The 23,713-nt window shown below is 40.2% G+C and overlaps 2 pseudogenes across 2 annotated transcripts in view; both read right to left on the reverse strand.

The window, feature by feature from the left end:
- The window catches only part of LOC308041735 (neurobeachin-like protein 1), a 347,706-nt pseudogene that overhangs the window by 17,494 nt on the left and 306,499 nt on the right, over window positions 1-23,713 (reverse strand). The window lies entirely within an intron of this gene.
- Window positions 1-23,713, reverse strand: part of LOC308041679 (neurobeachin-like protein 1) — a 51,117-nt pseudogene that overhangs the window by 15,602 nt on the left and 11,802 nt on the right. The window contains exons 9-32 of the transcript in view: window positions 23,385-23,517; window positions 22,665-22,784; window positions 21,439-21,742; window positions 20,487-20,572; window positions 20,094-20,183; window positions 18,213-18,381; window positions 17,037-17,170; window positions 15,304-15,463; window positions 15,105-15,207; window positions 13,172-13,328; window positions 12,446-12,604; window positions 11,935-12,094; window positions 11,545-11,633; window positions 10,047-10,277; window positions 9,817-9,992; window positions 9,305-9,458; window positions 7,738-7,866; window positions 6,208-6,513; window positions 5,954-6,103; window positions 4,775-4,932; window positions 4,065-4,189; window positions 2,373-2,499; window positions 1,675-1,823; window positions 690-823 (exon numbers count right to left, since the gene is read on the reverse strand). The product of the transcript in view is annotated as a neurobeachin-like protein 1 (transcript). The remainder of the gene's footprint in view (window positions 1-689; window positions 824-1,674; window positions 1,824-2,372; window positions 2,500-4,064; window positions 4,190-4,774; window positions 4,933-5,953; window positions 6,104-6,207; window positions 6,514-7,737; window positions 7,867-9,304; window positions 9,459-9,816; window positions 9,993-10,046; window positions 10,278-11,544; window positions 11,634-11,934; window positions 12,095-12,445; window positions 12,605-13,171; window positions 13,329-15,104; window positions 15,208-15,303; window positions 15,464-17,036; window positions 17,171-18,212; window positions 18,382-20,093; window positions 20,184-20,486; window positions 20,573-21,438; window positions 21,743-22,664; window positions 22,785-23,384; window positions 23,518-23,713) is intronic.

Raw genomic sequence — 23,713 nt, forward strand, 5'->3', positions numbered from 1 at the left:
ATTATGCTTTAAACACTTCTATCTCTTGCTGCATAAAACATTTGGACATGGATGGACATGACATCCTTCAATTACAGGATACAAAGGCAACAAATAACATGAAGCAGATTTTTTCACTTATGTGTAGATGCTACACAGTAAAAAAATCACTGTTGCCACAGAAGTCTTCTAGGAAATACTGCTGCTCTTCAAATAAAATTATACCAATGTTTTTCCTACAAAATTATTATTTGCTAAAAACGAACAAACAAAACCCACAAACCCAAGTGTCCACAACATTTTATAGGAGCTATTCATGGACTGACTGTGGCAGAATGCAAGCCCCCCTCTCTCCCCCTCCCTCCTTTGATATGGAAGGAGTAGACACATCTCCCTCTCTCTGCTGCTTGAGGCCAACAGCTGCTTTTGTTTGGCCCCAGAGCCCCCGGCCAGGGTCATTAAGAGAAGGGAGTGCCAAGGCACCAGGGAGCCGCTGGGCGCCCACGGCCAGTGTGGGGGATGTTTGGAGGCTTCAGGGGCACCCACAGCCAGGGTGGGGGTGCAGAGAAGCTCCTGGAATGCCCACAGTCAGATCTGATCAGGCTGTAAAAAACGGGATTCTCGTCGAGGCTCCGCCCCTTGCGCGCGACCTCTTGGAGTTACGAGCTGAGCCGCTGCCGCCAGGAACCACTGCCAATGCCACTGCCTACCTCCTTATTGAGGTTGAGGAAATAGTTGGTTTGGTCGGTCAGGAAGATCTCCAAAGCTGACCTCCTCAGGTTGTACCGACGCAAATGGATCTCTCGAATTTGAGAAAGGTGCCATTTGAAATCAAAACCTACTCCTAGGAAGACAATTTTAATTGTTGACTGGGCTTATATCAAAAACTTTTCATTTAGACATAACGCAGTATCATTTCCAATCACCCCAGAGTTATCCCTAGAAAAGCTCAATTTCATGTGCGGCTTGATTAACCATCTTACTAGGAAAATGTAACTTCAGCTATTGTTCTACTGAAAGAAAGAGGCAGCAGGGAATATCTGATGGAGTGTATAATTGTTTTTGCTTTCTGATCAAGGTCACTTCATAAATGTATTCTGTTGATAAAAAATATGAACCAACCCCCTTCAGTCTCTTAAACAGGCTTGAATAGAGGCTTTTATGTTTAGAATTCCCAAAAGGTCAACTACTTGATATACTGGTTTTGAAAATTTTACCAGTATTTGTCAAACATTTCAGGTCACTGTTTTCATACTCAGCTATGTATATTCTATTAAAGTTCACTGAAATAGTATACGTGATTGATGGTCACATACCTTTTAATCATCACTTACTACAACTTTTTGATCAATGTAAAAGTGAAACATTTGTCAGGGAGAACATGGAGGTGCCAAAAATTTAGAGGTAATAACATTTTGTAGACAAAATTAATTTTTTTTAATAGGTTAATTTTTTAAAGAAATACTCAGAATGGTGAATCCATTTAGCAGCTCAGCAAGTACAATTCCAGATTCTTGATTCTGAAGGGATCAGCCAGCTACTGATCACCAAGTACAATATTGATTTCAAGTACCAATGCACAACTTGTCTCTTCATAAGTAGTTTGACACTCAGTCTCAAAAAAAATCCAACTCAGCCTACTGAAAACAGAATGCTGAACTGCACTGAACAGAAAGAGACACTGATCACACTCACCTTCCTCTTTTTCAATGCTGCTGTCAAAGAAATAGATGTGCTGGGTAGTGATCTCCAGCCTGCCAGGTATCACATTAATTACTGTAATGAGTTCACAGTCTTCAGACAATATCAGCTTTTCTTTCTGACTTTGCTCATCCTTCTCATCCCTATAAAAATACCACTAAGTGTTAGGAAGATTACGCAGTTACTTGGGTACTTGGTAAGAGTACAGTTCAGAAAATAATGACATTTGAATGGCATTAAAAGTACAACATAAAGGACTACACGAAGGTACTTCCATCAGCAGTCTTGCATGTTCCAGACTAGACTACAAAACACCATTTCATAGCAGCACTCTTCAGGCTTGATATTTCAGTATCGGGCACAATGGACTTGACCTCCCCTGAAGTACAAAAACATGAGGCTGCATTTCCCTTTCTTATTTAATTGCTGGGTGCTTAAATTATCCGGCCCAGAGCAGCGCTAAGTCCTGGTTCATGTGACTAAAGTTACCGTCACAAGTATTTGAAGAAATGGTTACCCAGAAGTCTGCAGACGTGACACACCACAAACAAGCGTTTAATTACCTTTATGGTACAAGAAAATACATGAGTATCACTCAGAGAAGCACCACTTCTCTGCTGGACTTCAAGAGCACAGACACACATAGATGCACGCACAACATCACATGCCCAGTCCTACTCTGCTGTACTTACAAATTGGAACTGGCTGCAGTGTCTTCTTCTGGTAGTTCAAGAACATCATCTTCCAAGTCACTCACTTTCACCTGCTTCACCACCTCCAGCAGCAGAGAGTCACTAGAAGGCTGTGTCTGGTGCACACCTGTCAGAAACAGATATTGCAGCTCACAAAATGTTTGCTACAACATTTTGGGAAAGCTGAACTCCTGAGTGTATCTTCTGCTGTCAAAACACAGAATCCCAGAATGTCAGGGATCGGAAGGGACCTCGAAAGCTCATCCAGTGCAATCCTCCCATGGAGCAGGAACACCCAGATGAGGTTACACAGGAAGGTGTCCAGGCGGGCTTGAATGTTTCCAGAGTAGGAGACTCCACAACCTCCCTGGGCAGCCTGGGCCAGGCTCTGTCACCATCACTGAGAAGAAGTTTCTTCTCAAATTTAAGTGGAACCTCCTGTGTTCCAGTTTGCACCCACTGCCCCTTGTCCTGTCCCTGGTTGTCACCAGAAGAGCCTGGCTCCATCCTCCTGACACTCACCCTTTCCATATTGATCCCCATGAATGAGTCCCCCTTCAGTCTCCTCTTGTCCAGCTCCAGAGCCCCAGCTCCCTCAGCCTTTCCTCACACGGGAGATGCTCCACTCCCTGCAGCATCTTGGTGGCTGCGCTGGACTCTCTCCAGCAGTTCCCTGTCCTGCTGGAACTGAGGGGCCACAACTGGACACAATATTCCAGGTGCGGTCTCCCCAGGGCAGAGCAGAGGGGCAGGAGAACCTCTCTGACCTACTGACCACCCCCTTCTAACCCACCCCAGGTACCATTGGCTTCCTGGCCACAAGGGCCCAGTGCTGGCTCATGGTCACCCTGCTGTCCCCAGGACCGCCAGGTCCCTTTCCCCTACACTGCTCTCTAATAGGTCATTCCCCAACTTATACTGGAACCTGGGGTTGTTCCTGCCCAGATGTTGGTTTTAACTGAGTAAAAAATAACAAGACTTCTTAGATACTTTTGGGAGAAGCAGAACACTAAAGATACTCCCTGAACTACATGATATACATATCAAATCGTAACAGTACAACAGGAAGACACAAACACATTAGAAAACTGAATTTTGATGTGGACATTTCCAACAAAATATTTTGCAGTGTTCTGTCAAACATGGTTAAAGTGTGCAGATTTCATGGAAATACACTGCATTTATTTTTTGCTTACTTGGGTTTAAAAGAGTTATTTTTTTTGTCTCAAGTCTTGACATCCAACACACCTAACTTAAATAACAGTTTGCACCCCTAACTCTGCTGTTTGGCATATTTCTGAAACAAAGTGCTTCATATCTACACATTTTAATTATAAGCTCTAAAAGGTTGTAAAGAAATAGTGCATGCATACTCTGATCTCATTGTGTCCTTTTCTTGAAACAATCTTATGCAAGAAAGCTGTGTGACTGTTTATTTTAAACCAAAGGCTTTCTTTAACTTTTTGGCACAAAAACTCACATTTGAATAAACAAGGGGAAATTAATTCTGCTCAGTAGGAAGATGGTGTTTCAGGTGAAAGTACCACTCTTACGTCACATATTTTACTATAGAGGAAATAAATACAAAGAGTATTTAAATACAATTCTTAAATACAAAGAGTAAAGTGTGTATCTTTCTTCAGTAAAGACTGAAGAATCCCAAGTGAAATAGCAAATACAATCCAACTTTACCTAAATTATCTCTCAGGTCACTAGCATCCTGATGAGAGTTGAAGTTGTAATTCTGCACCAGTTTTAGTTTCATACGTGAAAAATTTTCCACATTTGAAAGTTTCCAGTGAATAGGACGCTGTTCCCTTGGAATACAAGAATATCCATAAAAACAGTTAAAAGAAGGTAAAGACCTATGTGAATTCGTTACGAAACAGTACATATTTAGAAAAATACTGGTCATCCACTTGTACACTGTAAAACAGAAAAGCAATAAACTGCGTTTTAATTTTATATTTCATCTTGCAGTTCTGATGAACCTAAAGTACTTTGCAAACAGTATTTATTTTCTATTATTATTATTTTAAACTGAAACCAACTTAACGCATAATAACTCAAAGTCTTTCTTAACAAGTCTGTTATCTCTTTTCCAACAGAGCCACCTATCTGTAGGATGTCTCAAAAAGTTTTTGCAATCACTTCACTGATAACTAATTTTTTTGGTCACTTGGCAAGAGTACCCAGAAAACTACCTCGGCACTATGCTTGAAACTTTGCATTTTGCTAACTAAATGCAGGACACGTTATAAAAGATGCACTGAATGTTAACTTTACGTCTCAAGAATTGTTATCGGAGTCAATCTGCCACGGTTCACATGAAACAGTTAAGTTAGTCATGTGAGCAAACTCCTTTTAAGTATCATATACAGTTTGATTTAAAAACTTCTTACATCTCAGCCCAAGGGCCACGTTCAGAGAGGAGGTAGAGCTGGGCTGCTCTCCACTGTCTCAGAGTAGCTGTGTGTTGACCGTGAAGTTGCTTTAACATACTGTTGTAGCGCAGATTTTCCTGTCGAGCTTTTCTGCCGAACGGTTCCACAAAATGCTCCTGAAAGACCATTAAAAACAGATCTAGCACTGAAATAACTCTGACCTTTGAAAACACAGTTTTGTGGCTTGCAAGGATTCTCACCAATTAAGAAGGAACAACGAAGCCTAAGCGGTAAAAATTTCTGAAAATTTAAGGTAATGCTTACAAGGAAAATTTTAAGAAGCTTAGTGCTGGAAGAAAAGGCACCAAACTTTGACTTTAAGATGTGAAGAAAGTATTATCCATTCTGAATCCAGATGAAAAGAATTCTTCGTCATCAGAAAAGTGGTCAGTATGGTAATCCTATTGTAACAGGTAGGATTTTTCTTTAAACTCCTGTTCTAGAATGTGACTCTCATTCTATCCTTCCTTTAGCTACTTGAATAAAAGAGGACTTACTATAAGGATCCTTATTCAGTAGACAAAGAGAAAACAAGAGAAATGTAACTTAGCTATATTTGCTGTAATTACTGCTTAATTCTACTGCCTAAACTGAGTCAGTTGAGAAACAGTTTTTCCAAAAGTTTCATGTTAAATAGGAGCTGTTCAGTATTTTAAACACTTTCATTGTATTGAAATAGGGTAAACAACAACCACCACCAAAAACAACAACAAAAAAAACCGAAAGAAAAATGAAACAAAACGAAACCAAACCAAACAAAAAACCCACACAAAACAAAACATACACACACACCACACACGCTGACTCATCTCATAATGGATAAGAGATTTTAATAATTCAAACCAAAGTAAAAGAACATGCAGCTTATATCTGAGCATAATTCCAGGTTGCTGCACTATGAGAAAGGCCTCATGTTCTTAAATAATTCTGCTTACAGATAAGACTCTTAAATAGAAAGAACATAATTAAAAGAAAATCCTACAAGTGTATCAAGTCACATTGCCTGTAACATCTTAAACTAATCAACCTGCCTGCAATCACTTGAATTGGAGCATCCTGGAATTCAGTTTCTCCATCTTTTAGAAGGCAACTCCCAAGATAGTTCTAAGATAAACTTGCACTCACTCAAAACCTTACCTGAAATTTAAGCTTACTTTCTCCTCTCTCCCGGTCTCGCTTGTGCATGTTCACCATAAATGCTTCAGAACAATCCCTCCAATAAAGTGTCATCTGCTCGTGATCATGTCTGAATGAATTCTCTTCATACTGCTTCATATTTGGAATAATCTGGTTCCAGCAAAACAAAAAGCACAATGTGATTTCTGAATGAGTTTCTCTGCTTTCGTGGCTAAAAAGAGAGGGAAAATGATGGAAAATAATCTACTACTTACATATTTGCCAATATACACTTGCCACTCAGCAGAGCTGCAGTATTCTTGAAAATCCTCAAAGAAAGATGGGCTGCCATTGGTAGGAGGCAATGAAGGGAGATGCAGGTTCATGAAAAGAAGTTCATAAATCTTGGATACCAATGTCCGAACAAGGGGAATCAAAAATGAGTAAGTTTCTGTCTTCTTTTCAATTGATCTACTCAAGATGCCTTCCAGCTTCCCCAGGATGTAGCACGCTTTGGGCTGGCTCTCAACTACTTTGGTCTGAAGAAGTGTGTTTAGTTTGGCTGCTGCCATAGCACAGACCTACACAGAAAAACAACAAAAAATGAATGCAATACTCAAAATAGTGATTTCCAGCACAGGAATATGGACATATTCTGGCTGCATCCTGGGAAGCCTAAGGCACACATCCATCAAATATGGACACTGACCACTTATCCATAAGTAATAGACCAAACCTGAGTCCACTGCAACCACAAACAGCTGCATTAAGACAAGCCCAAACATAAACTAACAGGCCTGGCTTTTCTGAAGGGCTCATTCCAGGCACAGCCCTGCTAACTTTGCTCCAAATGTTGATTTGGCAGAACAGTCCAGGTTCACGTGCACTTAAAATACATAAACCCCAAACTACAAATAGATGTATTTTATGGTAGAAACAAAACGTCACAATCAGAATCACTATCTTACTGCCACTAGTAGTGCCTACATAGTCCCAGCTTCCAACAGCTTGGCCTCTACCTCGTTCTCATGCTCAGAAGGTGCACATTGGCAAGACTGCGGGGTAAATTTGCAAATGGTAAGAATTAAGGCAAACATCTTCCCTGCACAAGGAGGAAGGACTGCCATCAAACTCACTAGATGTCAGCTAAAGCCTTCTTATTAGCTGCATTTTCCTGCAAAGCTAGATACATATTTTGGTAGACATAACAACGGTATGCAAGGTCACTGATAAGGATGGATGCACATCTCACAAGAGGGGCAAGGAGAAATAGGTGACCAAAAATGGACCAACTTAGTATAACATCCCATTCACGTGATACTACATATAAAAATGGGAGATCACGAGGATTCTTGTCCCTTTTCCTTGTGGCCGACATTAGGAGAGGACCTTGCGAGTCGTCCCTGCCAGCTGAGGCCAGTGACAGACTGAATCCAGCTCCGGTTGGCTGCAGAGTCCAGTTCAGGACTTCGGGTGCCGGCTCTGCAGTTGCCGGGACTTTCAAGATTGGTTTTGTACATTTTGTTTTATTTTCTCTATTCTTCTTAGTAGCATTAGTAAAACATCTTTAATTTTTCCAACTCTCTTCTCTCCCTCCTTCTTTCCCTCCCAATCGCCTGTGCTGAGTGCGAAGGGAGGAGAGGGAGGAGCTGAAGGCAGAAGTTGTGGGGGAGAGGAGGTTAACAATACATCTGCCACGGTTTTATTGTCACCCCACAATCAAAACCTCGACACCCATAAACCACAACAGTTACAACAAACACGCGCTTAAAACACAGCACTACTAGTAGGAATTTGCCACCAACCTGTAGGTTATCTTGTGCAATGAATCCAAGGAGCAACCGGACTTGTACCTGTGAAAGCCTGTTTGCCTCTGGGCCAGCAGAGTACCAGACGGACAGGCTGTCCATGAGAGTCACCAGTTCTTCCAAGAGCTATTGCAAAAACAGATTGGCGTGAAATAAAATTCACAACAGCTACTCCAGCTGGAAACACAATCATTTCAACTAGCTGAAGAAGAGGCTGTGTTCACAGCTCTAACTTACCCAAATCCAGAAAATTATCCCAGAACACCGCACTGCAAAACAATTCCTGACTACAAAAAAATATCTCTAGCTCCATACAGTAAACTTAAGTGTCTCTCCTGAATAAAGCCAAAACCAACATGTGGTATATATGCATATGTTTTTGCCTATAATTGACGTCCAGTAAATGTCATTTCCTTAGGAAAGCTAAAGGCTCCACAAGTAGGATTACTACAACTGAAAAGACACTATTACTAAATAGCACAGATCTCACACCAACTTGCAATTTCTGCCTTTAGTATAGATAGGACTTCATTCTCTTGCTTTGTATTTTAAATTATTTGACTGTAATGCTAGTAATTTACCAGCAATAGCAATGCACAGAGTGCCTTGAGAAGGAAAACAAGGCTTCCTTCATGAATATCTGATTTAGTGAAACACCTGAAACTGTGTAACAAGCTATAAATGTCTTTAAAAAAATATAGGAGGCAATCCTTTCTGTTCAGTATTTCTACACCAGGGTAGGTATTTGCAGGTAAATGGCACATTTCACTATCCAGATGTATTTGCTTAAAACCACTATACCTTCATGCATTCCCTAATAAATTACTGAAATGTAAAAGAGTGGTGGTGGCTCCATACAATGCCTCTCCCCTTTAGCCTTGAAAAATGGAAAAGCAATGACAACTCAGCAAAGGAAACAAGACTACTGCCAGAAACGACACAAATGTTGAGGCAAATGATGGGGATCTAAAAGGCAGGAGAAAGAGCCAGATGGCAGAAAGCTCCTTTACATTACCTATTGCGTTGATTATAATTTTCTTCCACAGATCTCATGTTTCTGATTCTGATATAGAAAACTGAGTTATTTGCATATATATGCACAACCTTATGTTGAACTTCCAACAGGGGTCAAAGCCCAGAAGTGACATTTCTCAGCTTGCAACTGAGAGCAGAGTTTTGGCTGGTTTTTTTAATCAGGACACACACAATGCATCATACCTGCTGATAAACGGTGCAAAATCTGCTTAGGCTACAACTGACACTGTTTCATTAGCTCCTACATTTTCTAAATACCTCTCCAGTCTGAAAAATACCTGGATTTTCAATAAAGAGTACCACCACTTAGAGGCCTATTTAATTTGCTAAATTAACTATATTCCCTGTGGTAAGTATTCACGCTTTTTTACTCCTTAAGGGGCAAGCTAACCCATTCCACTGCAGACACTCACTCTGTAGTATCTACCATTTAAAAACAAGCCTAGAAGGAACAGCAGTATCCAAGCTGACAACTTTTTCAGTAGTATTTCAGCCCATATACAGTACTTCCATTATGTAGTTACTGTACCTTTTCTGTCCATAAATTTGAATTAACTAGTCCTTCTGCCTGCAGGAAGTCTTGTACAATTAGCAAGAGCATGAAGGCATTTTCAGCATGTGCAGGGAGAGCTTTTGAATCTCTGTTGTCAGTGACTGACCATTCTAACATCTTCTCCAGCAAGCTGCATGGAAAACAAAATCCCAAAGTCATTATTATACGTTCTAAGTGTAAGTGGCCTAAAAAAAATCCAATTAAGTATTTAATTGAGCATCTTAGTCTGCAGTGACATAACTGTCATCTTCTCGATAAATTAATGAGGTAAAAGAGATTTCGAAAAGCTCACAAAACCAGCGATACATTTTCAAAACCTTATCACCATGTGATACTACTAAATAGGTAGCAGAATATACTTCTGACAGTATGTGAAGAAAAGTACATCTTGTTGTGAAACACCCGCCCCTTCCCTGCTTCACTAAAGCCCCTTTCCCTGTTTTCCCTCAAAAGAGATGAAACAATCCATCCTTGAACCGGACACTCACTTGAGTTTTATTTCATCAGAAGGTTGCAGCAACTCATTAGACATCCCCAGTTTGGTCAGTGCAGAAAACACCTGCCCTCGCTCAATCCAAGCAGCAGCATCAGATTTTTCAATGCCTTTCCACATTATACACAGTAGGATGTCGGTAAGTAACTGTATGAGTTCAGTATTACCCCCCTACAAAAGAACAGAAATATTTACAGCCCTTCTAGTCTAGACAACCTCCAAAACCTTTCTCCTTCCAGTTTTGTCTCCCTCTGTCTTATCAGGTTGATGTTTCTGAAGCTCTTCAGCAGGAAGCTTTTTTTCCTCTTCCCTTGAGGAATCAGCCCTGGTCTCTTTCAAGCCAATCTGGACAACTGAGTTTTCTTTCAAGAACAGTCGAATCAAAGTGTCCTGCCAGCTCAACTGCTGAGAAATCTGCTGTGCTGCATCCAGCTGGGAATGCAAAAGGTGCAAAACCTGAGGACAGCAGAAGATATCCCATGATTATACATTAATTTTGGTGGGTCACTGCATTCATTCTAGCTTTGCAATTAGACATTTTACAATCTACAACTTTTTGCCTTTTTTAAGGCTCTTGTAAAAGAGCCACAAACAGTTAATAATAAGCAAACAAGCCGTAAAATAATTTTTCTCATTAGAAAGAGTATATTTGGAAAAAAAAAGGGATAAAGAAAAATTTCTCAGGAGCAGGGAAGAAAAGCTTCCAAAGCACATTGCTAAGTCCTCATATTCCAGCCACTCTTCTGTACCAATTCCAGCAAAAGCCAACTATCCCAACAAATAATCCTAATTCAGCCATTAGTCTGCAAAAAAAGAAATCTAGACCAGAAAATACGCTTGATTAGGAACTACTCAATAGATAAAAGTAAGAAAGCTGCAATATTAATAGCTTTCCAATAATGTATATGATAATTTCACTTTTTTCACTTTGAGAAACCTTAATAGACAATATAGTGCCTCACAGCTACATTTGCTACTACTAATTTCGGCAATAAAAGTCAGAGAGAGCTTGGTTTAGAAAAAGTCGCTGCTTCTTCCCTATCTCTTCCCTGCAGCCACAACCACTCTTTTGAATCATAATATATTATTTCAAAAAAAGATATTAAGAATACAAAACTTTGATCATGGTCTTATGCATCCTTTGAGAAAACTCAGTATCTCAAGGAGTCTACAATCTCTAACTTGTAGAAAATACAGCTATTTGAGAATCATGACAGAGGCTTTGCTTTGTGTTTTGGTTCTTAAAAGGACTGGGATACAGAAAATTCAACATTAAGTGACAGATGGGCTTCTTTTTTAAGGTAAATCGTTGCTAACGAAAGCAGTAGCAACAAATAAAGCCTCAAATAATTAAGATATCACAAAGGGTGAGTGTCAGGAGGATGGAGCCAGGCTCTTCTCGGTGACAACCAGTGACAGGACAAGGGGTAATGGGTACAAACTGGAACACAAGAGGTTCCACTTGAATTTGAGAAGAAACTTGTTCCTGGTGAGGGTGGCAGAGCCTGGAACAGGCTGCCCAGGGGGGTTGTGGAGACTCCTTCTCTGCAGACATTCCAACCCGCCTGGACACCTTCCTGTGTAACCTCAGCTGGGTGTTCCTGCTCCATGGGGGGATTGCACTGGATGAGCTTTCCAGGGCCCTTCCACCCCTGACATTCTGGGATTCCGTACAGCTTATGGGCTTAAAGGACAGCATTCCTGTTTTTAGCAGACTACCAACCTTTCTGCAGATGACCACTCTCATGTTTATATCTGATCTATGAGCCAGATGTACTACAGCTAGGAGATCTTTATAATTCACAGCAGGATCTGTAGGGCAGAAAGAAAAAACAACACAAATTATATCATGCAAGAGAATGTGACAGCTAAATATTACAAATTGCCTTGGAGGTCACTGCTACATTCAGGGGTAGTAAAGGGAACAAGCTTCAGGGAACTAACACAATATTAGCTGAGACTAATGGGAACCTTGAATAGAAAAGCTCTGTAAAGTAACAGCTCTGGTTTTCCTTGAAAAGAAAACAAAGCAAAGCACAAACAAACAAAATCAATAAGTTTGCCTCTGAGCAGGAGGAGTTTATTAATGGTAGACACAACACTTGTCAATTACCTGCATACAGAACTTGGTTAAGAAGGTTTTTAATAAGAGAAACAGTAAGCGCAGATTCATTCAGAAGGAGCCCCAGTCCAGAGTACCCCACCTCCCTGAGTCTCATTCGGTGCTTACTACGTTCATAAACTTTAGTGCATTTTAGCATCTCTTCCACAATCTGCAAGAAAAAGCACACACAAATGCAAAATAAGCACAAGGGAGCATCCAGACCTCTTCAGCTTCATATGTATGATATAACATGCTGGTCCACTGTTTTTAAGTTTACTTTGTAAGCTAATTCAAGCAACATGGACTGTTTTTTTAAAGGTATCGATACTTTAAGAGAACACTAATTCCATTGTGACTATGGCAGTAAACAGAATAGCTAACAGAACAGAAAAGAAAAAATGAAAACGTGGAGGATGAGTATCTTTGCAATTGCATGCACGTCTGCAGTGTCAGACTACAGACAAAACCACAAATTTAGGTTCGATTGATCGATTTAAGAACATACAATTCAATTCATTACCTTGAAAACAAGTTCTCTAAGTCTGTCAGAGTATCTTTGGTGCAATAACAGAGCGTAAAGAATATCAGCATTCCCTGGTTCAAAGAGCAATAAAAAAAGCTGGTCTGGGGCTGGGCTGGAATGAAGTAGGCTGAAGAGAACATCCAGAATTCCATAGAGCTATAAAATTAAGACAACTAAATTAATCCACAGCTCATTCAGACTGCATACTCCATTTGGGGGACGTTTTATTGGCTTTGAAATTTTGCCTTTGGCTTGTTACAAAATAGACATTTTGTCTACTCAATATTACTCCATTTAAAATTACATTTTTTGGATACCTTTTTTTCCTCTACATAGGACACCTTATATCAAACTGTAGTTAGAGGTCAAGTTCAGTTGGCATTTACAAAATAGAAATGACATCATTACAACTTCTGATGAGTTGAAGTCCAGTTAATTTGGTTTTGTAAATTAAGAGAAGTTTTCTAATGGCAGTGTTACATATCATGTTCTTTCTGCCCCCTTCAGGGAAAAAAAATAACCTGGAAAGTATGGCCATCTGCAGAGCACCGTCAGCTTTTGAGTGTGCTCCTATAACCTGCCTCAGCATCAAATAACACTTTGCTTGTGTTAATAACACTTTCCCCCCTCTTTTAAGCACACTAGACACAAGGTTTCTAAACACCAAACAACAAAACCAAAATGCGTAAAGTTTAAACAGCTAACATAGACCATATTGGATACCTGCTCCTCTTCAGTGGTGGCAGCTATGTATCCTATGATGCTCTGTATTTCTTCATGTGTTCCACATTTGCTCAGGAAATACCTTATCAGTCCATAGAGGGACGTCCGTATTGTTCTCAGGTCATCAGGAGCCAAATCACTGTCTTTACAGCCACTGCTATACATGACAGACAGGAAAAGCAAAGGAAGTTCTTCATGCCTCATTAACAGTAATTTCATTGTGCTAGTTTTGTAATTTTGTAATTTTTCACCTACCTATATATCATGGCACAGGTCACCAATTTCTACTGAAGTAAGGCAACCAAACAGTAATAAGAAATAGTAGATCAGAATTACCAAGTCTATAAGGCCCAGAAATGTAGACTTGGACTGATCTGGATACAGGTCAGGATTTCAGGTCCCTCCCACCCCAACCCTCTAAAGCAAAGAGCAAGGTCTCTAGCCAGTCTTCCTCAATGACATAACTACATTCATACAGATACAGACAGAAATCACCAAGACTGAAAGCTAAAATTTTGAATTCCTAAAAAAGTCCTACTTCAAATTCTACAAGGCTATAAAAAAACAAAATAGTTTAAAATGATAAACACCCTCTCTTTTCATAATGATAATGATCTATGACTTAATTTGCATTGTTGATAAAATTACAAGATTGAATCACAGAATCAACTGGGTTGGAAAAGATCTCAGAGACCATGAAGTCCAACCCTTGGTCCAACTCCAGTCCATTGACTAGATCCCGGCACTAAGTGTGATGTCCAATCTCAGTTTACAAACCTCCAGGGCCGGTGAGTCCAGCACCTCCCTGGGCAGCCATTCCAATGCCTGGCCACTCTCTCTGCACAGAATTCCTTTCTCATCTCCAGCCTCAATTTCCCCTGGCAGAGTTGAAGCCCATGGCCCCTTGTCCTATTGCTGACTGCCTGGGAGAAGAGACCAATCCCCACCTGGCTAGAACTGCCCTTCAGGTAGTTCTAGAGCGTGCTGAGCTCAGCTCTAAGCCTCCTCTTCTCCAGACTAAACAAGCCCGGCTCCCTCAGCCTCTCCCCATAGGGCTTGTGTTCAAGTCCCTTCCCCAGTCTTGTTGCTCTTCTCTGGACCCGCTCCAGCACTTCACTCTCTTTCCTGACCTGAGGGGCCCAGAACTGACCACAATACTTCAGTGTGGCCTCCCCAGTGCAGAGCACAGGGGAAGGATCACTGCCCTTGTCCTGCTGACCACGCTGGTTTGGATACAGGACAGGACACCATTGGCCTTCTTGGCCACCTGGGCACACCGATGGCTCCTGTTGAGCTTCCTGTCCACTAGTCCCCCCAGGTCCCTTTCTGCCTGACTGCTCTCCAGCCACTCTGTGCCCAGCCTGGAGCGCTACAGGGGGTTGTTGTGGCCAAAGTGCAGCACTCGGCACTTGGCCTTGTTGAACTTCAGCCCATTGGAACCAGCCCATTTTTCCAGCCTATCCAGATCCCTCTGCAGAGCCTCCTGCCTTCTAGCAGCTCCACACTCCCTCCCAACTTGGTGTCATCACCAAATTTGCTGATGACTTGTTATATTTGTTGAAGGACTTGTTAACAACCTTTCCAAGTGTTTTTAGTGTCATTGACCTAAATTTTATATAAGCCTATCATAAAAATTAAGGTCATGGAAAAGTAGGAAATTAAGTGGAAAAATTTAAAAAAACCCCTGAATTTTGAAAGTTAAATCAACGATCAAAAGTCAACCTGCAGTTTTATTTATTAATTTGCTCACTGGGATGTTGGGGAAAAACAAACAAAAAACAAAACCCAAAACAACCCCCCTCCTGCCCCCCCAAAAAAACCAACAAAACCCAAACCAAACAAAAATAACCCCCAAACAAACAAACATAAACAAACAACAGCCACATAAAATAATATAAAATAAGGAGGAGTTAAGAAGAGGTGAAACTCATACCCATAATAAATCCTGAGTGTGTCTAGAAGAAACTGCACACCATATTTCTTCCTGAAGACTCTTCTACTGTCTTTGATAATGGTAGAAAGATACTGTATATGCCCTACAATATAAAGTTTTCTATTAGAACCCAGATAAAGGTTTATGTGACGTGAAGGGTACTGTGTCTTTGCACAGTTGCCCAAGTTGCAGAGCTCACCAATTCTGAAGGGGAAGTCCCCGCTGTTCCAGATACTGAAGTCAAAAAGCAAGTGTTGATACATCTGCTGCAAAAGCTGCATGTTCTTTTCTACTGAAACTTGTTCTATCAGCAACTGCACAGCCATCAGTACATTCACATCCATTAAGTTGCTTGGCACCTTTCAAAATAACAGCAGCTGTTAGCATTCAATCTCCTAACAAACTTCATGTTTTTTCAAGCCAAATTTTGGGATTCTTTGTCTTCTACAGCAATGTCTTCTTCCATTAAAGCAATACAATAAACACAAACCCAGGGTAGTCTGAAGAATCATACAGAGTATCTATAACCAAAAAAGCAGAAAATAAAAAAAAGACAAAACACTAGCTTCTCATGTCTCTCTGTTTTCAGAAACATGAGAAAGAAAAGTAGGTACTAAGGGGACCTTTGAAGACCCTCGCATCCTGGCCAAACTAAGAACTTTTCCAAGAAATCAGGACCTCATCCCTAACTTCCATTTCTAAAGGATGTGTCTCAAACATGGCTTCACCAAGGGGAAGTCGTGCTTGACCAACCTCAGTGACTTTTATGAGGACATAACAAGATGGATGGATGATGGCAGAGCAGTGGACGTGATCTACCTTGACTTGAGGCATTTGACACAGTCTCCCACAGCATCCTCACAGCTAAACTGAGGGAGTGCGGTCTGGATGAGCGGGTAGTAAGGTGACTGTGAAATGGCTGAAGGGAAGAAGCCAGAGAGTCGTGGTCAATGGGGCAGAGTCCAGTTGAGGCCTGTATCCAGTGCAGTGCCTCAGGGGGCAGTGCTGGGGCCTGTATTATTCAATATATTCATCAATTATTTGGATGAGGGAATAGAGTGACTGTCAGCAAGTTTGCTGATGACACCAAGCTGGGAGCAGTGGCTGACACGCCAGAGGCTGTGCTGCCATCAGAGACCTGGACAGGCTGGAGAGTTGGGCGGGGAAAAATTTAATGATATATAACAAGGGAAAGTGTAGAGTCTTGAATCTGGGCAGGAACAACCCCAGGTTCCAGTATAATCTTGGGGACAGCAGGATGACCATGAGCCAGCACTGGGCCCTTGTGGCCAGGAAGGCCAATGGTACCTGGGGTGGGTTAGAAGGGGGTGGTCAGTAGGTCAGAGAGGTTCTCCTGCCCCTCTGCTCTGCCCTGGGGAGACCACACCTGGAATATTGTGTCCAGTTGTGGCCCCTCAGTTCCAGCAGGACAGGAAACTGCTGGAGAGAGTCCAGCGCAGCCACCAAGATGCTGCAGGGAGTGGAGCATCTCCCGTATGAGGAAAGGCTGAGGGAGATGGGGCTCTGGAGCTGGACAAGAGGACACTGAGGGGTGATCTTATTAATGTTTACAAATGTATAAAGGGTGAGTGTCAGGAGGATGGAGCCAGGCTCTTCTCGGTGACAACCAATAGTAGGACAAGGGGTAATGGGTTCAAACTGGAACACAGGAGGTTCCACTTGAATTTGAGAAGAAACTTCTTCCTGGTGAGGGTAACAGAACACTGTTACCAGGATCCAACAGAACATTCCCAGGCTGCCCAGGGAGGTTGTGGAGTCTCCTACTCTGGAGACATTCCAACCCGCCTGGACACCTTTCTGTGTAACCTCATCTGGGTGTTCCTGCTCCGGTGGGGAGATTAGACTGGATGAGCTTTCGAGGTCCCTTCCAACCCCTGACATTCTGTGATTCTGTGATTCAAACGTGCTCACCTTCTGTAACAAGGCTCCTAGGGTGGCAACTCCATGGGAGTGGATGAGATTTTCTTGATTGACATGGTGTCTCTGAATAAAGTGTTTTATCATCAAGATGAAAGTTGCAACAACATTCTCCTCCAGGCGAGCTTCTGCAAAACAGAACAGCAGCCAAAGCCTCATGGTTTATTGTTGGACCACTGCATAAAAGTAGAGGGGAAGAAGTAAAATCAAGAGTTTGTATTCCTCACTATTTCCTGAATGTTTCAACTCTTTTTCTGTTCATTCCCTAGCTGTAGGTTGTATTTACATTTTTCCAGGGCAGAGTCACAGACATTCCATGCTGCTCCAGAATAAAGTGACCCCAGTCACCCCAGTCCTGACTTCAGTTGCTTTATCCATCTGGCCGTAGGTTACAGACAAACTTCTCTTTCAGTTACAACATTTTACGTATGCTGCAGTTATTCTCCCTCTGGAGTTGCAAAGTGACACTTTCTAGCCATGACAGACATAATATTTTATTTACTTTACTTCATCATCTAATATTTGAAACAAAAAAAATGTGTGTTTTCCTTGCAAGGTCTGATTTCCCAGTGGTTTCTGTTGAGATGAAAGTTCATTCTTAATATTAGGACAGCTTTAAAGAATCTATTCTTAAAGCTTTCTTTTCGTTTTCTAGAAAATATAATACTAAAATCTGACAGCGTGTGGAAGAGGTAGGTGTCTGAGCGTTTTCCTAAGAACATAAAAGGTTGGCTAATGGCTAAACAGTACTGTGCTGATGCTGCTAAGTCTCTGTGTGGCTTTTGGACCCAGTGCTTGAGTTGTAGGAAAGCTCTTATTATTGATATTAGTAGGCTTTGCATCAAACATCATTTCTCAAAATAATCAGAACAAACGTTTCAGAACAGCAATTTTAAACCTGCACACTTTTACACTAATGTAATAGTAAACTATGAAAAGGAAAAATATGCTATTAAACATATCTATATTTGAAATATGCTAATAAGTTAATTTTACATAGTGCTGAACTCCTAGTATTCAGCATCCATGTCAGATACCCAGGAACAGAAAGAGCCTTTCAGCTTTGCATACTAAAAAAGCCAGCACACAATCAAACAGCTTTCTGCCACTCACAGAAAGACTCCTTAAATCAATCTTAAAAATCCTTTCAGTTCAGCTGTACTTGCCCACCTGACGCCTTTGTGGATGGCATCACCACCCAGTCTCCCTCTACAGGAGTAAGTAGTTCTGGAGGGAGAGTTTCCCCTTCAGGCTTCTCAGGTATCGGCGCACCAAGAAAACTGATCTGCTCCAGCAGTGGAAACAGCACGTTTATTCCACCAATACAGTTGATCATATCCTAAATCAAGAGAAAAAGGAGGGAAAACATCAGCAAAAATGAAAGCCCCAAAACTATGTAAAAGAAATTTCCTCCAAATAAAAGGAACCTCAGGGTTTTCTCCTCAAGAGGGTGCTAAACCCCACCATGTTTGTTAATGAATGATTCTCCTAAAACCTGTATTCACAACATACAGCTAGAGACACAAGCACTCCACACCCACCCCTCTTCCCACTACTGAGCGAAGAGAACAAACTTCAGTCTTTTCAAACTGTTTGTATCATGGCAAAATCAACTAGCAAGAGTCTGAATTTTCTTAACATTAATCTCCATAAATCAGCATATGCACAGTGTAGGTCCAACAATATTTCCTCAGTAATGAGTTTGCTAGTAGAGTAGATTATTTATTTGTACATACATTTTTCCTTAAAGAAAAAAGAAAGTGGTATTCTAGTGACAAGTTTTCTACACTCAGACTTTGGATTTCATTTTTTCTTAAAGCTAAGAGCCCTTAATCGAAGATTCTGCCTATAAAACAAAAGTGGATGTATTCTACCTAAATTTAAAATAAATAAATCCTTACTTGTGTCACTGTTTCTGGATCAAACTCTGATGCTGCACATAACTTGATTTCCTCCTGCACAGAGCAAGCCTGACTGATTTTTACATTCATATGTGCTAGTGATCAGGGAACAAAAAAGCAAACAGGTACATGGTGGTATTTATTAAGCTGGAGTGCGTTTCATGGTTTCCTCCTCTTCTCCATGAAGTAGCAAGTAGAGGCTATTTGCTGTTTTACACAGAAGACATCCAATGGGCATATAATACCGTCAGTGGCATGAGACTATGAAATTAACTGCTTTATCAGAAGGACGTAAGGACCTTATGTGTTGGTTAAGAAAACAAAAATCAAGATATAGGACAGTTTTGCTATAACGGAGTGTTTGAGCAGGAAACTACAAGCAGGTTTAGCCAGAAAATGTTAATTCTTAAGCTCCCATACTAATATAACAGTATTGCTGTGATTACAACTGCTAGCAAAAGTTGAACAAAGATGATTTGCATAGCTTGTAAGAATCAGATATCCCAATGTATCCAATAGTAAGGAAAAAGTATTGGTCAATTAGTGTACAGCAGAGACAGAATAAGGTTCAACACTTCAGTGAATATTTGTTGTTTTCTCTGAAATGAGCCTTTTGGACTGTGCCAACCCAAAACCAGAAGTAAATAAGATAACTACATTAACTTCTCTCTTTAAAAAATGCTAGATTCTTGTACTATTTTAACTCCAGACCTTGTCATCTGTAATTCTATAATATTTTTTATATGTCTAACATAGCAGAAAGTCCCAAGTGTTAACTTAACCCCACTAATCTTCATCTAATTCAGAGTTTAAGACTGTAAGAAAACCATGACAGAATTCCCTAGAGATGATGAAATGCTTTCAATATGCAACATGCATTGAATAGGTTATGAAGAATAGTCAGCTACCAATATAACTTAATGCATTACCTGTGACATTAAGAGCAGTAGGACTTGTAAGTTCTCAATAAGTGTAATACTACTCCAGCTACAGGATTAACCCATTCATGTCCATTACAAAAAACATGCTGTGTCTGCTAAATGTCATTTGCAGTATGATAATAACTTCCAGCATTCCAAAAGTTAGCTGAACATACACAACTTCCACTGCCGTATTTACATCAGGTTCTGCTTCTTCAGTATGCATTTACCTTGATGTCCCAGTTTACTACTTTGTTTCCAGCTAGTCTTCCATGGAAAAGATTTGCAGACAGGTCAAGACAAATTTGGTTTCTGCAGGCCTGTTAAACAAATGAAGAGGCTGAAACATCATATATGTTATCTTAGATTTGATATTCACAATTGTACAAGACAATTCTGTTGTTTTGCCAAACAAGAGAAAAATCTTTTATCTCTGCTAAAGACTACAGTTTAAGCAAGCTCTTATTGCTCTTTATCTTCCCAAAATAAGCACAGTGTAAAGATGGTATGCTCACCTGTTCTATGAAACAGCAACAGCAAAAAAAATAAAGAGACCATCTAGAACATATTCTGAGATTACTGCACGCTGTGAAATCACAGAGAAGCTATGTATTATTTCATACCTTTGGTGTATAATGAAGAAGAACCTTACTGGGGAGATCTGCTACTTCAGCCTCTTGAGACTTCCATGGAGTTAAACAGTTTGGACCTATTAAAATATAAATATATATATATACATCTAAAACGATACATCAAGTATATCTTTATAACATATATATTTAAGAATACACTGGATATCAATGCAGTTCAATAATTCACAGATTTTATACTACTATGCTTCGTTGCAACACATAGGATATTCTAAACCATACCTAAACTATACAAAGGGTATTTTTTTTTACATTCAAACAGATCTAATATTTCTCTCTTTACAAATATCTACCTCGTATTTGTCACCAATCTCTGTCATCAAGCTCAAATGTTCAGAAAATTAGTAACCTTCAAGAGAGCTTTTGTTTAGTAATGCAAAATATTTCCTTTAAATGATGGAAGTGTTTTCATGCTAATCTCTAACAACCCCAAGTCATTATGAAATTTAATACCTTAACACCTTGAACTACAAAACAGAGCTTATCAGAATGTTTCTTAAAAATAACCCCTTAATTATCAATTAATTCTTATGGAAAAATCCCCAAGCGTACGTCACCTGTAAGCAGCCTATCAAAACAAGGGCAATACTTTAAAGAGTCTCAATGGCAAACTCAAGTGTGGGCAAACAGTAGCAAAAATTAAGAACTTAAAAATGAAAATACTACCTCATGTTTATATTTTTGCAGGTCTGTGCATATGACAGATAGATGAGCTTATTGCAAACATAACACTTTAAATAAAAGTAACAAAATATTTATCATTCCATTTTAAGTTTAATTGTTATCAGGTGCTCTCACGCAGGCCAGCTCTGCAATTCTTCTGGATTGTAACTTCTTTATGTGTCTATGTAGAGCTAAGCTCCACGGGGTCTTCTCCATAACTCATCCCTTTCATTCCACAAAAACCAGTACAATCACCACTCACCTGCTAAATACAACGCTTTCACCTGAGGAGGCTGCAGTGCTTCATGAAAGATGATCACTGACCCAAGGTGGCCCTCCAAAGATGTTGGACATCCCCATTCACTGTCCTGAGTCCCTGCTGAGATCATCTTGGTGATGAGCTCTGGTTTTCCAAGCATCCCGCCCCAACTCCCAGCAGAGAGGATGCCCCCGAGCGACGTCCGATGGGGCAGCACAGGGGAGGAAAAAGGTGGATCTGGTATCTGAGATGGAGGAGGAGTAGTTGTTCTTTGGCCAGCAGAACCAATGCAGCAAGACGTGAAAGACTGGAAAGTCACACATGGAAGAAAGAACACAAAACACATACTGTAAATCTAACCTCTTTTTTCTTTTTGCCACAGTTGACAAAGTAAATCTAACTAAATAAACCTTACTTGCCATGGTTTTAGCTACCTTGGTGTTTACAGTGCTTATTCTAAAGATGGGCCAAAATCCAGAGTTTTATCTTGCAATGGAAATTACATTTACACTCATTTTTAAAGTGTTATACTGATTTTGCTACGATTATGTCCGATTTAAGTGTTTGGTCAACACATTTAACAAATACCAAATTGGAACTTTAAAAAGACAGAGAATATTCAGCATTGTAGCCCAGGTTAAATGGTATTTGTTCCACAAAAAAGAATGGACAATGCTTATAAAGAAAACTAAACTGGACATATACTTTGCTGTTTTTTTCTTTTTTTAGGCTAAATGAGGACATGTTCAGATGGTTAGATTAACTGTGTGTAAACTGCTTATCCAGCTAACAAAGCAGGCATGAGATTAGGCTATTAAGGGAACATACAGAAAATACAAGTAAAAAACCATTACTGTTGAAAACAACAGGGAATATTCCTCATTAAGTACGGCCACATGAATCCTGAGGGCAGATGTGTGGTTTGTTACGATTACCCATCATAAATTATGTCAGTATTCTCAGGTAACTATGTTGGGGAAAACCCCACAATCTAATCATGGTAATCTGTTATTTCATTTTTAAACTGAGATGACTAAACAAGCAACAATGAATGGTTATATTCCAAATTGATACTCTGGACACTGTCCAAAGTTGAACAGTAGTTTATTAGCAGTAGGCTAAGCTATCTTAAGCTCTTATACAATTTCCAAAATGAAAAAAGCCAACTATGTTCTCAGTGTTCCACGAGAGCGCGTCGGGACAGGGTATGACTCAGAAGCTGAACTTACTTCATTCATGGCAGGGAATCGAAGTGGGGCAGAGACCTTCTGCTGCCCGTTGACGTAGATGTACACGAGGCTCTGACCAAAGGGCCTCTTGCCAGGCATGTGAACAATAGTTACGTTGTGCTGGTTAAGCAACATAAAGTAAGGAGGTCATCATTAAAAAGCAGTGAGATGACTGTATGGTACTATTCAACTTCAGCTCTGCTAATCTGGTGAGGAAATCACTTAAGAGAATAAATCCAAAACAACAACAAGATAAGACCACCTGTCAGCTGCTTCCATTTTAAAGTAGTTTACATGCAAACAGGTTTTTGAAGGGAGAGAGATACAGCTCTTTCACATTAGTGCTTAAGTATGGGAGTAGAAAAAGGCAAGGAAGAAACAAAGGAGCACATTTTATCAAATTACATAGCACCGCAGCCACCTATGCTTGTTATAATTTAATATAAAAGAATTCTGCATGTTAAAAAGATCTCTAAGCACAATGCTGTCACCAGCTTCTCAATAACAAATACCTAATAACATAGCCATAACTTAGCTCAATCAATCACTAAACTACATGGAAATTGCTTGCATTATTAGATATTAGGTCTGTTCTTATGCAATGAATTATTTAAATACAATAAAATAGATCATTTGTAAAACAACTGAAAAAAAAAGGACTTTGACTTCTGAGCTATCAGCACTATCCTGAACAAAGAGTTTTTCAGTATCAAATCTTACCCAGAGAGAGTCAAAAAAACAATGGTCAGGCAGCATCACTGTTGCATATTCCCTCTTTGTGCAAACTGCAACCACCAGTACCCCAGAGCATGTAATAAATGCTTCAAACCCCATGCCACTTCCTGTGAAAAAGCTAAAGAAAAAGACAACAAAACACACAATCAAGTACTTACTTCATCAAAACTACTGGAAGTCACCTAATAGTACATTCAGTAAGGAGCAAACCAACTTAAGTCGTTGTCACTGGTCCAATATCTACTACTTGACTGGCTCCTACTATTCTTCCAGAAAAAACAAGACGAAGAAGTGCCTCATAGGAGGGACCCCAA

The sequence above is a fragment of the Nesoenas mayeri genome (genome assembly GCF_963082525.1).
Source record: "Nesoenas mayeri genome assembly, chromosome: 6".
In the NCBI taxonomy this organism is placed as follows: domain Eukaryota; kingdom Metazoa; phylum Chordata; class Aves; order Columbiformes; family Columbidae; genus Nesoenas; species Nesoenas mayeri.